This window comes from Choloepus didactylus, chromosome 6, assembly GCF_015220235.1.
Source record: "Choloepus didactylus isolate mChoDid1 chromosome 6, mChoDid1.pri, whole genome shotgun sequence".
Taxonomy (NCBI): Eukaryota; Metazoa; Chordata; class Mammalia; order Pilosa; family Megalonychidae; genus Choloepus; species Choloepus didactylus.
Genome location: NC_051312.1, coordinates 84,344,380 through 84,360,662, shown reverse-complemented (window position 1 = coordinate 84,360,662; position 16,283 = coordinate 84,344,380). Strand labels below are relative to the sequence as shown.

At 38.0% G+C, this 16,283-nt stretch overlaps 2 pseudogenes; one reads left to right on the top strand and one right to left on the bottom strand.

The window, feature by feature from the left end:
* The first annotated feature begins 1,566 nt into the window (after positions 1–1,566).
* LOC119537195 lies at positions 1,567–2,502 on the top strand (annotated as a pseudogene).
* Positions 2,503–12,791: 10,289 nt separating this feature from the next.
* Positions 12,792–16,078, bottom strand: LOC119537194 (annotated as a pseudogene).
* Positions 16,079–16,283: the final 205 nt, after the last annotated feature.

Genomic DNA, 16,283 nt, shown 5'->3' with positions numbered 1-16,283 from the left:
TTCCTCAGTGGGTCTGTGGGGTACACACCTGCCTCCTTTTATCCAGTGCCATCTCACTCAACTTCCTTTTCTTCCACTCCCTGCAGGAGGAAGACTGTCTTCAATGAAGAGGTCATTGGCTGAACAGCAGACAGTTCTCCATTCCAAGGCCAGGAGACTGCATTCTCTTGACCAGTGGCTCAAATGGCAGAACAATTTTTTCCACCACTCAGAGGATGTACTAAGAGAAGATCTTACACTGCAGAAAGGAAAATTCAGGGCACAAGTTGGGGGAAACTTTAGTGAGGAATATAATAAAATGAAAATCAGATATGTCTTAGCTACTTAGCTAGATATTTTAAGATACTCTTTCATTTAATTTAATCAGAAGTCCCATAAACATGTATTTTTATCATTTGTTTCTGCTTCTTTGTTCCAATGAAAAGGAGATTAGACATGGCTCACTTCTCAGAAGGTGCCCTCTGAACCCACTCCAATCGGAATATATTATTAAGCCTATAAGCTAATATACCCATATCCCTTTCAAAGTATAAACCAAGTTAAAACTTAGGTACATGGCATGATGCTAAAAAACAGTCACTGCTTAAAATATGCATGCTGAATGATTAAGTTAATGAATGAACAAAAGTATGCCTGGAAGTATATGATGAAATTCCTTGTTAATTTCCATCTGCATGAGTATCTTCCAAATATCAAGCACTAGAAACACTTTTTTTCCAATTTCAATCATTTTGAAACTTAGTTCCCTAATGTGTGCACAGCAGGAGTGCCACAGCTCAGGCACAGAGTCCCCACAGATGTTGTCACCTAAATAAAGGTCTCTTGACACTTTCACAAGTGAGAAACTGTATTTGCTGAAGTCAGAGAGATTTTGATCTCATCTTGACTAAGTATTGGTTTGTGACATTCAGCAAGTGATTAAATTCTGAGCTTTCCTTTCCTTAACAGTAAAATGGGGATAATATCCACTTCCTAAAATGGATATCCATTCTGTGAATGTAAAAGTGGAAAGTTGTGATCAAAGCCTTTAACAAGCAGTACAAATCTGCCTGAACAACTACAACTCCTGTCTCTCCCCAAATATTCCTATGCACCAGCCACACTCAACTGAAAATGTTTCATGAGCATTCTATACATTGATCTCTATATGCACCTTATCCTGTACTGCTCTCCTATCTTTTCATTCCTTATTTTATGATCAACTACTCAATTTCAAAGTCAAGTTAAAATATCATCTTGATACAACCTTGCCAGACAGATAATAAATTTCCTGTGTATTCATAACCTGTTTGAAGCAGAAATACATACAATAATATATTTTACAATGATTAATTGGGGATAGTTGGGGGTATGTGTATCTTCTAATTAGAGTGCCACTGATTACAAGAGGTAACAGACAATATCTTTTTCATTTTGTATGTTCCTTAATATTTTCATGTTCAAAGGTGATTTAAAGGGTTGACCATGCCAAAAGTTCTTAGTGACTTATGAAGAATATTCAACATAAATCTATTTTCTTTTGTCACTACGAACAGAAGGTGATGTCCCAGGCAACCCGCTCCAAGCATGACTACCTTAAACCACACTGGGGTCAGCCATACAGTCTTCCACTTGCTGGGCATCCCTGGCCTACAGGACCAGCACATGTGGATTTCCATCCCCTTCTTCACTTCCTATGTCATTGCCCTGCTTGGGAACAGCCTGCTAATCTTCATCATCCTCACAAAGTGCAGCCTCCATGAGCCCATGTACCTCTTCCTCTGTATGCTGGCTGGAGCAGATGTCCTATCACCATGCACAGTCCCTCAGGCCTTGGCCATCTTCTGGTTCAATGCTGGGGAGATCTCCCTGGATCACTGCATCACTTAGCTCTTCTTTCTCACTTCCACTTTCATCTTTGAGTTGGGGATCTTGCTGGTGATGGTGTTTGACTGTTACATTGCCATATGCTACCCACTGTGATACACCACAATTCTTACACACAATCTGATTGGGAAAACTGGAATGACAGTCTTTCTGAGAAGTTATGGTACAATTTTCCCCATAATATTTCTTATGAAAAGATTGACTTTCTGCCAAAATAATGTCATTCCACATACCTTCTGTGAACATATTGGCATGGCCTAGTATGCTTGTAGTGACATTCGAGTGAACATCTGGTATGGGCTTTTGGTCATGGTGTCAACAGTTGTCTTAGATGTTTCGTTAATTTTTGTTTCCTATCTGCTGATTCTCTATGCTGTGTTCCACATGCCTTCCCATGATGCTGATCACAAAGTTCTCAACACATGTGGTTCACATATCTGCATCATTATCCTGTATTATGGGCCTGGACTTTTTAAAACCCTTATTCAGTGGTTTGGATGCCACATTCCACCTCATATCCACATTTTATTGCCCAATGTCTACATTCTAGTTCCACCTATGCTGAATCCCATTATTTATGGGATGAAGACCAAACAGATCCTGGACCAGGTGGTTCATGTATTATTTACAAAGTAAAATAAATTAGGCATTGTTTGATGGTTAAGTTCACGTGTCAATTTGACTAGATTATGGTATGCAGTTCTTTGACCTGATTGTCACCGTGGGGATATAGCGTCAATTTAAATCATCAGTTAGTTGATTTTATCTATGGCTGATTATATCTACAATCAAAAAAGAGGTTGTCTTCTACACGAGAGAAATATGAGCAGTGAGTTGAAAGAATTAAAGGGAGAATGGATGATTTCAGCAGTCAGAAAGAATTTTTATCTCTGCTTCAGCCATCCAGCTTTCCCTGTGCAATTTATCAGAACCTTCATTGGAGTACTCTGCTTGCAGCCTATCCTACAGATTTAGAACTTGCAAATCCCCACAGTTGTGTACGCTACTTTCTATAATAAATCTTATAATATTCAAATATATGTTTGTATATGTGTATGTGTGTGTATATATACATATGTGGGTGTGTTCTCTGTGTGTGTATCTATTTTGTTTCCCTTGAAAACCCTGATTAATAAAGATTCAGTACTGGAAAGTTGTATGTTGCTATTACAAAAAACTAAAAATGTGGAAATGGGTTTGGGATTGGGTACTGGGTAGAGGCTGGAAGTATTGTGAGGTTCTTGATAGAGAAAGTCTACATTGCTTTGAAGAAACTGTTGGTAAAAATATGGATTTTAAAAGGTACTTCCAATGGGGTTTTAGAAGGAAATGATGAAAGAATATGTTATTGTAAATCGGAAGAAAGTAAATCCTTGCAATAAAATGGAAGAGAACTTGGCAAAATTGTGTTCTGATGTCAGATTGAAAGTGGAACTTTTAAGCAACGAACTTTCATATTTAGCTGAGTAGATTTCCATGCCAAGCATGGAAAGTGCAGCATGGCTTCTCCTTGCAGCTTATAGTGATGTACAACAGGAAAGGTATAAGCTGAGAACTGAACTTCATAAGCACAAAGATACCAGAAATAGATTGGAAAATTCTGAGCCTATCCAGATAGTGTGCTCTGAGACTTGGGCCAGAAGGGGCTCTAACCAGTCTCTGAGCCTCGGGAAAGCAAGTCCCTGGAGAATATGGCTTCATGTGAAACTTTAACTGAACCAGCTATTTCAGTGGAAAGCCCATCTGCCTGATGATTTGGAACCCCATGAACAGCACACAAATGCAACAAGACTTCTTGCAAAATTTCTATTAGCAGAACCACTGCCAGGCTGAACTGAAAGGGACAGAGAAGGGACATATTGAAGGAATAGTGACTTCAAGAACCAAACTATGGAAGCCAAGGTCTGGACCAAAGAGAACTCCTCAGCCAAGAGAGGGGGCCTACCATTTTATGTTCTGCGCTACATACAAGCAATGTATGAGTGATCCAGTCTTTCTGGTCCCCACTCTGCTGGGAGGGGGCAGGCTTTGCACCCCATAGTACTGGGAAAGTGCCACCATTCCAATGCTCAGAGATGGTGGGGCCTTCACCTTAGTATTCAGGAAGAGCATGGCCACTCTGACAGTGCTTGGAAGGGAGGGTGCTTGCCAGCCCTGAGACCAAAACATCAATACACACTTGACGCTCAGACTTTAAAATCTAATGGAGTTCACCCTGCTGGGTTTCAGAATTGTTTAGGACACATGACCCTGCTTTCCCTCAATTTCTCTCTTCTGGAATGGGAACGCTTATCTTATGCATGTCCCACTATTGCATATTGGAAGCAGATAACTTGTTTTCTAAGTTTCACAGGTTCACAGATAGAGGGGAATTTTGCCTCTGGACAGATCATACCCATAACTGATTTTCATGAGATTCTCTACTTAGCATTATTACTGAAATGACTTAAGGCTTTTGGTATGTTGTAATGGAATGGACGTATTTTGCATATGCATGGTATTTTGCATACCGTCCAGAGGGTGGATGGTAGTGTTTTGAATTTTTTACCTCAGTTTGGACATGTTCTTGGTCATTGTTTTCATTCTGATGGGTGTGCATTTACTATTTTATGTTCTGTGCTACATACAAGCAATGTATGAGTGATCCAGTTTTTCTGCATCTTCACCATCTTGTGGTGTTATCACTATTTTTTATTTCAACTTTTCTAACAAGTGTGTCTCGTGGTTTTAATTTGCATTTTCCTGTCGACCATCTTTTCATGTGCCTTTTACTATCCGTATGTCCTCTTCATCAAAATGACTCATTCGATTTGCTAATAAATCATTGATGATTTTTTTCCTCTGGATTTATGAAAGATATTGGTGTGTAATTTTCCTTCTCAACAATATCTTTGTCAGGTCTTAGTATTTGAGAAATGTTGACCTCATAGACAGGGAATGTTCCCACATTTTCTATTTTCTGGAAGAGCGTGTAGAGAATTGGTATCATTTCTTTGTTAAAATTGGTAAAATTCACAACTTATACCACCTGGGCCTTGTGCTTTCTGTGTAAGAAGGTTTTTGTTTACTTATTTTCTTTAATAGACAACAGCCTAATCTGATTATCTATTCTCCTCGGTTGAATTTTGATAAATCATGCTTTTAAAAAATTGGTCCATATTATGTAAGTTATAAAATTTGTGAGACAGAATCATTCACAATATCCTTTTACTATTTATGTAATATCCAGTGTATCAGTTGTGATGGCCCTTCTTTCATTTCTGGTCTTAGTAATCTGTGTATTCTCTTTTTTTTCTTGTTTCACTTGGCTAGAGGTTTGTCAATTTTATTGATCTTTTCAAATTAACACTTTTTGTTTTTCTCAATTTTCTCTACTAAAATTCCTGTTTTTGAATTCATTGATTTGTTCTATAATTTTTATTCTTTCTTTTCTTCTGCTTACTTTGGATTTAATTTGCTCTTCTTTCAAAAGTTTACTAATGTGGAACTAATATGGATTATTGATTTTAGATCTTTCATTTTATCTAATATATGCATTCAATTCTATAAATTTCCCTCTAAGCACTGCTTTTGCTGCATCCCAGAAATTTTGATAAATTGCATTTTCAATTACATTTGAACTATTTTCATTACTTCAAAATATTTTTTAAATTTCTCTTGAGACTTCTTTGACATGTCTTATTTAGAAGAGTATTGTTTAATCTCCAACTATTTGGGGGATTTTTCAGCTACCTCATTGTTTTGATTTCTAGTTTAACCTCAACATGTTCAAAGAGTATACTGCTATTATTTTAAATTTGTTAAGGTTTGCTTTATGCCCCAGAATGTAGTCTATATTGGTGAATGTTTTATATGAGCTTGGAAGAGTATTATTCTGCTATTGTTAGATGGAGTTATTTTTGGTGATGAACTGTCTCTGCTTTTGTTCATCTTGGAATGTCTTAAAAACACCCTCATATTTGAAGGACAGTATTGCCAGATATAGAATTCTTGGCTGTCAACTTTTTCTTTTCCAGTACTTTATGTCATCCAGTACTTTAAGGTTTGTGATGACAAAATGGCACATAATCATATTGAGAATCACTTGTACTTGTTGAGTTACTTTTCTCTTGCTGCTTCCATAATTCTCTCTTTATCTAGGCACTCAATACTTTCAGTATAATAAGCTTGGAGTAGTCTATTTAGGATAATCCTGTTTGGAATTAGTTATGCTTCTTGGATGTGAATATGCATTTCCTTCATCAATTTGTGGAAGTTTGGGGCCATTATTTCTTCAATCTTTCTTCCTCTTTCTCTTTCTCTTCTCCTCTTTTGACTTCCATAATTCAAATATATATACATTTCATGTTGTCTCACAGGTCCCTTCAGCTTTGCTCACTTTTTTTGATTCTTTTTCCTATCACTTCTTTTATCACCAGAATGATTTCAATTGCCTCATCTTCTAGTTCAACAATTATTCTGCCTGTTCATAATTGCTGTTGAACACCCCTAGTAAACCATTGCTCTTTACTTTTATCCCCCAAAATTCTGTTTGGTTCATTTTTAAATTAGGTATTCCTCCTTTCTCGTGTGTCATCTTCTTCATTGCATTTAGTTTTATGCCCACATTTTCCTTTAGCTCATGGAATTTATTTAGGAGAGTTGACTTAATGTTCTTAATTGGTTCTTCCAATGTTTGTGCCTTCTCTGTTGTTTTATTTTGTTCCTTTGAATGGGCTAACTTGTACTTTTTCCTTTTATGCCTTGCAATCTGTTGTTGATGTCTGGGTATTTGATTAATTTCATGCACCAACCCTGGAAGTCACATTCTTCCTCTTCCATAAGGTTTTACTATAGCTTGGCTGTGGGGAGGCTCTTCTTCAACTCTTAGTGCTGTTGATACTGAAGCTTTAGAACAGTCCATGGTTGACAGTTCCATCCTTCCCAAGTCTATCTAAGCCTGCATCTCACCCTAGGCATACACAGTAACTTTCATGAATCCCAGTATGTGTGATGGATCAATCACCAAAAAACTAGCTCCTCTCTCCTGTTTCACCTCCCAGGGCCCTTAGCTGTGCTTTTTGTTTTTATTATAGTATTTTCCTTCCTGAAACTATAGTCAGCTCAGCTCCACTCCTACATTCCGCTCTGCCATTTTGCCTCAGATTTCAACATTTGGTCCATTCTGCTCCCCCTTTACATGTTGCTTTCTTGTCCCCAGCAACTTCCAAATAAGGGACACAGGCCTGTGGCTGAAGTCTGTCTTCTACTGGGCCAGTTTGGGTCTATTTACAAAAATATCCAATATTTTGTTTAGGTGCACAAGTAACCAGGTCACAGGAATTCACATTGGAAATGTACCCTGTCTACCACCCATTGCCATGAGTGAACTAAGCTCAAGGGACCTGCACTTGAATGCACATAGGCCACCACACTGGGTATAGGGAAGGGCCCTAACCTCTAAATTTGTCCCATCACTCTCCTACCATTTTTAGGCATTTTTTTTCCTACTCAGTATACATTGAGTTATTCTCTGCTTTTGATTATCTTCCATAGTTTTAAGAAAGTTGATTCTGCCTTTACTTTTCCTGTTTCTAAAGGTGACTGATTACCAGCACATCTCACAATAACATCTTGATGATGTTAATCCTCTTGGATTATAGTTTTGGATATTACTTTTGATCTATTCTTTTCTTTTCCTCTTCAGAAAGTGAAATTATACTTACGTTGTATCTCCTTTGTCTTCAATTTCAACCATTCAAGATGAATCACTAACAATTATAAAAATAAAAAACAAAAATCTTCTGCAATAAAATGTAATAAAATATATTTATAACCTTCTGGTGGTCGTATATTTCTTGGACAGGTACAAAAACCACTTACAACTAATGAAAATATTGATAAAATGGATTTCATTAAATTTTTGAAACTTCTGATCATCAGAAGACTTGTTAATAAAACTAAGTCAGCCAAAAGGGAGAAGTATCTGGGAACTCTGTATTCTATGTATGATTTTTCTGTAAACAACTTCTCTGGTAAAAAGTATATACATAAAAGAATATATAAAGGAATATAAAGGTATCCAGTCCTCAAAAGGTATAATTCATATCTGCTATCAAATAAAATACTACCAGGCATACAAGCAGGAAACTACTACCCATAATGAAGAGAAAAATTAAGCAATAGAAACAGTCCAAGAAATAATACTGATAAAATTAATAGACAAAGACATTAAAATTTATAATACCTATTCATACCTTCAAGAAAGTAAAGGAATTCATGAGCCTACTTAGAAGAAACAGGGAAGAGATTTTTTTAAAGGACCAAAATTGATCTTCAAAGATGAAAAAAAGTAAGTAAAAAAATAGTCAAGGAAATGATTGGGGGAGGATAGCAGAACAGGAAACTCCAGGAATCAATCCCTCTACCAAAAACAACTATTGAATAGACAGGAACTGTCTGATAAACTCTTTTTAAATTCTCCAGGCTAGTGAAAAACTGTGAAGCATTTGAGGAGGTGTGGGTGGAAGAGGCTAGTAAATTGTGATAAATACCAGAGAGTTCACCCTTCCTGCAATGGCTACCATTCCCCTTTCCCTCAACCCAGCTTCATGACAGGCAGCAGTTGGGACTGAAGCTCAGCTACTGCTGCAGCTTATGCTGAAAGGGTGGAATATAAAGTCCTAGTCTTCAGAAATATGAGTGTGTGGTCTCACTGCAGATCACTGCCTTTGATCAGCTAAATCATATCTCTGGGAATCATCTCTGAGGGTGGCCATTATTTGACCCTCCATTAGTGAACACAGCAGAGGAATATCAAAGATAGTAGCCTTCCTCAAAACTACAGAAAACAGTGAATGGGCTACATTAATAGGACAAGTGCTGAATCAAAAAATCACAGCTTCAAAAGCCACAGAAGTGCCTGGTGCCCTTACTAGCCCCTCCCCACATCCCACCAAATTGGGGGGTGGAGTCAGCTTGCACTCTTTCTGTGGGTCCCTGGCCCTGTACCACAGGGAGCAGAGTGGCCCCTGTGTGCATACCAGGATGAATGTATGGCACTGCCAGTCCTAGGGCAGAAGTCTGAGAGACTGAGCCAGGGGGAACTTGTCTTGGGCTTGCCATCCCAGAGTTGTCCTGAGGGTAGTATTTTGGTTTGCTGAAGCTGCCAGAATGTAATATACCAGAAATGGATTGATTTTTACAGTGAAGGTTTGAGTTCACAAATTTACAGTTCTAAGGCCATGAAAATGACCCAATTAAAGCATCAGTAGGATGATATCTTCTCTGAACTAAGACTGATGGCATCTGGGGTTCATCTGTCACTTGGGAAGGCACATGGCTGGCTCTGCCAAGACTTATCTTCCCAATTTAGCTTTGGTTTTGGTGGCTTTCCACAAAATATCTCTTGGAGTCTGTCTCTTTTAGCTTCTCTAAGCTCTCTCCAAAATGTCTCTGCCTTTTATCCTCTCATAGAGGAATCCAGCAGGGGGATTAAGATCCACCCTGAATGGGCAGGGTCACATCTCCATGGAAACAACCTAATCAAAAGGTCCCACACACAATATGTTTGCTCCCACAAGACTGTACTAAAAGAACACAGTCTTTTCAGGGGTACATAACAGATCCAAATCAGCACAAGTATAGAAACATCCTGCACACAGCTGGGACAGTGTGAGAAATAATTAAATTGAAGCAGCCTCTAGCAAAGGACTGCCTGCATTAAGTCACTCAAGAAAGCACCCAGGAGGCAGTGATAGTATATTTTGAAGGGAGTGGAGGGAGCATTCTCTCTAACTCCTGTAAACTGTAGATGAGGAAATTCCTAAGGCCTCTAGCAAGCACAAGCCCATAAAAAAAGCAGACAATGCAGTCCCATTCAGGCTCATATAAGGCAGAGAGGACACTGCATGTTGCATTTTCTTTAGACTGATCATCTTAATAGGAGGGCTAAGTTTTGAAGGAGACAACCAATCAAAACAGACCCAATTTGAAAAGACAGTGAAAGGTGTTTAGCTTTTGTTTGTTTTCATTGGCTCTTGGATTCAAGAAAATCTATCATATCACTAGTTGGACACAAATTTTAGGAACAGACTGTTCAGGGACTAAATCCCAGAGTTAAAGTTTAAAATATTAAAGTGTAGAGTGTGCAGCAAAAATTAAAAGACAAACAAAGATACAAATGATAGCCCACACAAAGGAAGAAGAAAAAACTCCAGAAATTATCAAAAAAGATGACCTATCATTGGAATATCCAGACAGAGACTTTTAAAAAATGATCTGCAATACACTCAATTATTAAGGGAAAACATGGAGAAAGAACTCAGAGGATATGAAGGAAACAATGACTGAACACTAAGTAATCTCTTTGAATTCTAAATACAAAACAAACAAAAACTGGAATGCAAGAATACAATAACTGAAATAAAAAAATTCCCTAAAGGATTACAACAGCATATTAGAAGGGGTAGAAGAAAGACTTGGTGTGCTTGAAGACAAGACAACTGAAATTATTCAGGCTGAGGAGCAGAAAGAAAAAACAATAAAGAGAATGAACACAACATAAGAGTCCAGTGGAAAACCATCAAGCATATCAATATGAGCATTATGAGGGGTGCAGAGGGAGAAGAAAGGGGCAGAAGGAATACTGAAAGAAATTATAGCAGATAATTACTCAAATTTAGTGAAAGTTATGAATATGAAATTCCAAAAACATAACAAACCCCAAGCAGGATAAACCCAAAGAGAATCATGCATAGACAGACTTATCAAAATGTCCAAAATAAGGACAGAGAAAGAGTACTGAAAACTGCAAGAGAAAAGCAACAATTTATATACAAAAGAATCCCAATAAGATTGGGTCAATTTCTCATCAGAAAATACGGAGGCAGAAGGCAGTTGGTACAAAAGTTACATTGCTGAAAATGAACAATAGTGAACTGAGGATCTTATCTCTGTCAAGACTTTCTTTCAAAAATGAAGGAGAGATTAAGGCATTCACAGAGTAAAAAAAAAAAAAAAGGTGAAGGAGTTCATCACCACTAGACTTCCCCTACAAGGAATCCTAAAGGAAGTTCATTAGACTGAAAGGAAAGGACAATATACAGTAGATCAACATGGCATAAAGAAACAAAGATTTATGGATAATTATAAATGTCTGTACTAACATATTGTATCTTTGGGTATGTAATTCCACTTCTTACTTGTACTTGGATTAGAATACAAATACATAAAAATGAGAAATCTATTCTTTTGGGCATACAATGTACAAAGGTATAATTTGGAACATGTACCCAAAAAAGGTGGGGGAGGGGGGAGGGATCCAAGATCGCTGGTTAGGCAGAGGCTTGGCTCACTTCAGTCCCAGAAAACAACTAGGGGAAAGGCAGAAACAGTCCAGAATAACAGTTCTGAGGCTCTGGAAATCGTGGGTGGGGGGTGGGGGAGAAGTGTTGTGTAACGAAACTGCAGGCTGAAGAGACAGAAGCTAAGGTGAAAGTTGTAGCTATAGTCATAAAGGATATTAAGACAATGGGTGAGCATAAAGAAGAATTTGAAAGCATGCAAAGAAAAATAAAAGATCTAATGCAATGAAAAGCAAAATTGGTGAAATTTAAAGTACACTAGATACACACAATAGGAGATTTAAAGAGGCAGAAGAAAGGAGCAGTGAGCTAGGAGAAAGACTGAATTGGATCAAAGACCAAATAGAGAAAAGAATCTAAAAAAGGAACCAGGGCTTTGGGAAATTGACAACATGACGCTCACAAACATTCATGTCATGGGTGTTCCAGAAATAGAGAAGGGAAAAGGGACACAAGGAATATTTAGGCAAATGGTATAAAAAATTTCACAACTCTTATGAAAGACATAGATATTCATGTCTAAGAAGGACAACATACTTTAAACTGAACAAATCCAAACAGACCTACTCTAAGACACACTGGAGTCAGAATGTCAGAGGCCAACCATAAAGAGAGAATTCTGAAACTAGCAACAGAAAAGTGATCCATTAGATACAGGGGATGCCCAATGAGACCAAGCCCCAATTTCACATCAGAAATGATGGAGGTGAAAAGGTACTGGTTTGATGAATTTAAGATACTGAATGAGAAAAACTACTAACCAAGAATTCATTATCCAGCAAAACTGTCCTTCAAAAATGAGGAAGAGGTTAAGTTATTTGCAGATAAGCAGAAACTGAGAGAGTTCATTAAAAAGAGATTTGCCTACAAGAAATACAAAAAGGAGTCCTCCAGGGTGAAAGGAAAAGATAAGAGAGAGAGGCTTGGAGGAGAGTGTGGTCTGTTATGTTTAGAACTGTGGGAAACAATAGAAATCAAAATATCAATAAAACATTTTTCCACACTCAAGGAGCTTAATGTTTAATATGTGAGATGGGAAGATAGGCAAAAATTATAAAATAATGTGCTAAGTGTATTATAATTGATAGCACAGGAATACAATTTAATCCTTGTTTGGATTGCCACTGAATTGGAAGGATATCCAAAGGTGCATGGAGAACTCGAGTATTTTAGAAGAAACACTGTGGAATAATGTAAGAATTATGATGTCAAGTTTTCTTCTTCACAGAAAAATACCCTCCTGAATTTTGCATCCACAGGTCCTACCTGAACATAGGCATGGAGAATATGAAAACACACACTTTTCCATTTGTTATTTCTGTGTTTTTCTTTTCCACTTCACCACAGTGAATTTAAATAACAATATATAAATGGCTGCTTAAAGAACATCTTCTGCTTGCACAAGGCTATCATGTAAAGGAACTGATTTGTAGATCTGGTTTACATTGTGGTTGTATTTCCAGAATTTTACATGTGGAGGAGTTTTGCTTTGGTAATTCTATATACCTTTTACCTCTTAGTACTTCAAGAAGAAAGAACACATTAATGCAGAGGAACTTTTACCTTGAGATGCTAAAAGGGTTACAGCATTACCAAGAACATGCTGAAGGTCCTTCCGCTGAAACTGCTGAGGAAAAGACCCCAGATTTCTGAGTGAGACACTCTATCTGGAAATGAGAAAGAAATGAGAAAGGAAAAATATCCTTTTATGTATTTTGGGACTTTTATATCATGCTGGTTTGGATGTATCATGTCTCCCAAAATGCCATTATCTTTGAGGCAGTCTTGTGTGGGCAGGAAACATATTGGTGTTGACTGGGTTGGAGACTTTTGATTGGATGCTTCCGTGGAGATGTGATCACTCAACTGCAGGTGAGATCTTTCATTGGATAATTTCCATGAGGTGTGGCCCCACCCATTCAGCATGGGCCTTGATTAGTTTACTGGAGCACTATATAAGCTCAGAGAGAAGGAACGAGCTTGCTACAGCCAAGAGGGAGGGACACTTTGAAGAATGCACAGGAGCTGAGAGAGTAGCTGCAGCTTACAGAGACATTTTGGAGGGAGCTCAGAGCTGAGTGAAGCTAAGAGAGGACAAACGCCCCAAAAGCAACTGAAAGTGACATTTTGGAGAGAAGCTGAAGCCTAGAGAGGAACATCCTGGGAGAAAGCCATTTTGAAACCAGAACTCCAGAGCAGACGCCAGCCATGTGCCTTCCCAGCTAACAGAGGTTTTCCAGATGCCAATGCCCATCCTCCAGGGAAGGTACCCAATTGTTGCTGTGTTACCTTGGAGACTTTATGGCCTTAAGACTGTAACTCTGTAACTAAATAAACCCCCTTTTATGAAAGCCAGTCCATCTCTGGTGTTTTGTATTCTGGCAGCATTAGCAAACCAGAACATATATGCTGCAAGCAAACACTAGGATTAAATTTTATGTAGTTTGAGCTGTATTGTGGTGTCTATAAAAACATCTAGGATAGTACACATACATCTTATTAAGTATAATTACAAGGAATAGGTGAGTGCTTAGCTTAGCTTGTAGACTGGGATACAGGTAAACTTAGTAAATTAATATTCTGATAAATAACACTGTAATCAGATCATTTTAGGCAAAAAAGAAAATGAGACCTCTATTAGTCATTGTTATCCAGAGAAACAGAACCAACAGGATGTATATATTAAGGGATATGTTCTAGGAATTGGGTCTCATGACCATGGAGAATGACAAGTCTGAATTCCATAGGGCAGGATACAAGTTGGAAACACCAATCAGGGTGAAGGTGAATTTCCCAGGAGAAGCTGGCTGGCTGAAATTGAGGCAGGAATTGTTCTTTCTAACTTCTGACATCCTCAGTTCCAACTTTAAGATAGCCTCCTGATTGGATGAGACTTCCCCCATTGCTGAAAGCAATGTCCTTTGTGGATTATGGATGACATCAACCTTAGATGCAATCAACTGACAGTAGATGCAAAGCCATCTGTGAAATACCCTCAAAGTAACAATCTGCTTGACCATACAACTGACATGATAACCTAGCCAGGCTGACGTGAAATCAAACAACACAAGTTCTCTCAGCCCTGAAGTAAAATGCTTGCTTATCTACTTTCAAGTTCCACATAGGCCTGTTTCCAGCTTCCTGGAAGGCTGCCTTTATAGATGGCATAAAGATCTCTGCAGACTTCTTGGGTGCTAGACCTCGAGATGAACTATCATCTTGGAAGCATAATGCAGGGAATTTAAATTAACTACTATTACTATGAATAATATATTAAAATTAGTGGAAAAGGTGTAAGCAGCCATTCTCCTCACTAGAGTATGTACCCACAAAGGTCTGCCTGTGAATGTTAATAGTAGCTTTAACTATAACAGCTAAAAGTGAGACCCCAAATGTCCTTCAACAGGTAAACAGATTAAAATGAATGAACTATTCATACAGCAGTATCGGTGAATCTCAAAGGCAGTATGCTGAGTCAAAGAAACCAGTCACAAAAGAGTAACTCCCCTCAGAGTTTGATTAATTCTCTGGCCTTGTTTATACTCCTGTTCTTCCAATTACACTGATCACACACCTATCTGGCATGGCAATGTCAAATTTCTATAAAATTTTAAGAATTCTTACTGTCATTTTTGTGGTTGTCTTTTGGCAGACTTATAACCAACAGTTCATAAAATACATAGTTTATTTAACCTCTTCTTATTTATAAGTGTCCCATATATTTCCTTTACACTGGGAATCTGTTTCATGGTTCATAAAGAAAACTCTAACAGAGAAACAGTATTTGAATTAGGAAAAGTGAAGAAAGGGGCAATTACTAAATTAACTGGTGGTGAAGGAAAAAGTGCAATGTAATATCCTTATTTCTGGCTTGAAAACTTAAGGTGTGGAACATCTATTATTTAAAATAGAAGAGTACAGGAGGAAATAAATTGTAGGATTGGAGGAGATAGAACTCCAGACACCAATACATCCAGAGCAGACACCAGCCACATGCCATCACAGCTAACAGAGGTTTTCTGGAGCACATCTGTTTACATGGTTTACTGGATACTGCGATATGGTGTCCAAAGCACTGAATGAAAACTGAGAAAACTCCAGGCCCATAAAAGAGCATAATGACACAGACATGGGAGCTACATGTGTTGACAGCTTTGTGGCAAGCCTCTTGGGAAGGCATGTGGAAGACACAGCATGGGGAATCAAAACATAGGAAGCAAAAAATGAGGATAATATCTAAGATCACTATTGACATTAACACAAAAATCCCATACCAGATATTTATGTGGATGCCATCACAGGCAATCTTGGCCAAGCCAACGTGTTCAAAGAAAGTATGTACGAGGATATTATTTCTGCAAAAAGTTAGCCTTTTCAGAAGAAATATCATGAGTAAAATTGTACAATGTGCTCTCAAAAAATAGCCACACCAATTTTCCAGATCAGAGAGTGAGTGAGAATATGGTATATCTCAATGGGTGACATATTGCAATGTGGTGGTCAAATGCCATAATCATCAAGATGCCTGACTCAGAAATAAAGGAAGAATGCTGGAAGTAGAGCCAGGCAAATCAGTCAATAAGAGAAATTTCCCTATAATTGCACTAGAAAATAGCCAAAGCCTAGGGTTCTCTGGTGGTGGCAAAGATAATGTCAACTCTAGCCAGCACACAGAGAAAGAGGTACATGGACTCATGGAGGCTATTCTTGATGAAGATAATGAAAAGGAGCAGACCATTCCCAAGGTGGGTGAAGACATAGGAGATGAAGAAGGGAATGGAAATCCACATGTGTATATCTTCTCGGCCTGGAATGCCCAGAAAATAGAAAACTATGTGGTTAACACCTGTGTGGTTGAAGTCAGCCATTCCTGAGGCAGGCTAATGTGGACTTCATCTTTCTACCAATAGGGACAAAGAGAAATACAGTATGTGAGTGTGTGTATGCATGCACATGTGTGTGTGTGTGTGTAAATGTTTGCCTTGGGTTTTCTGGTTAAACATATCAGATTAAATGCCTGCATTGACCACTTTTTCCCTATAATACTCTATTTAAATGTCAGTAAAATTAACA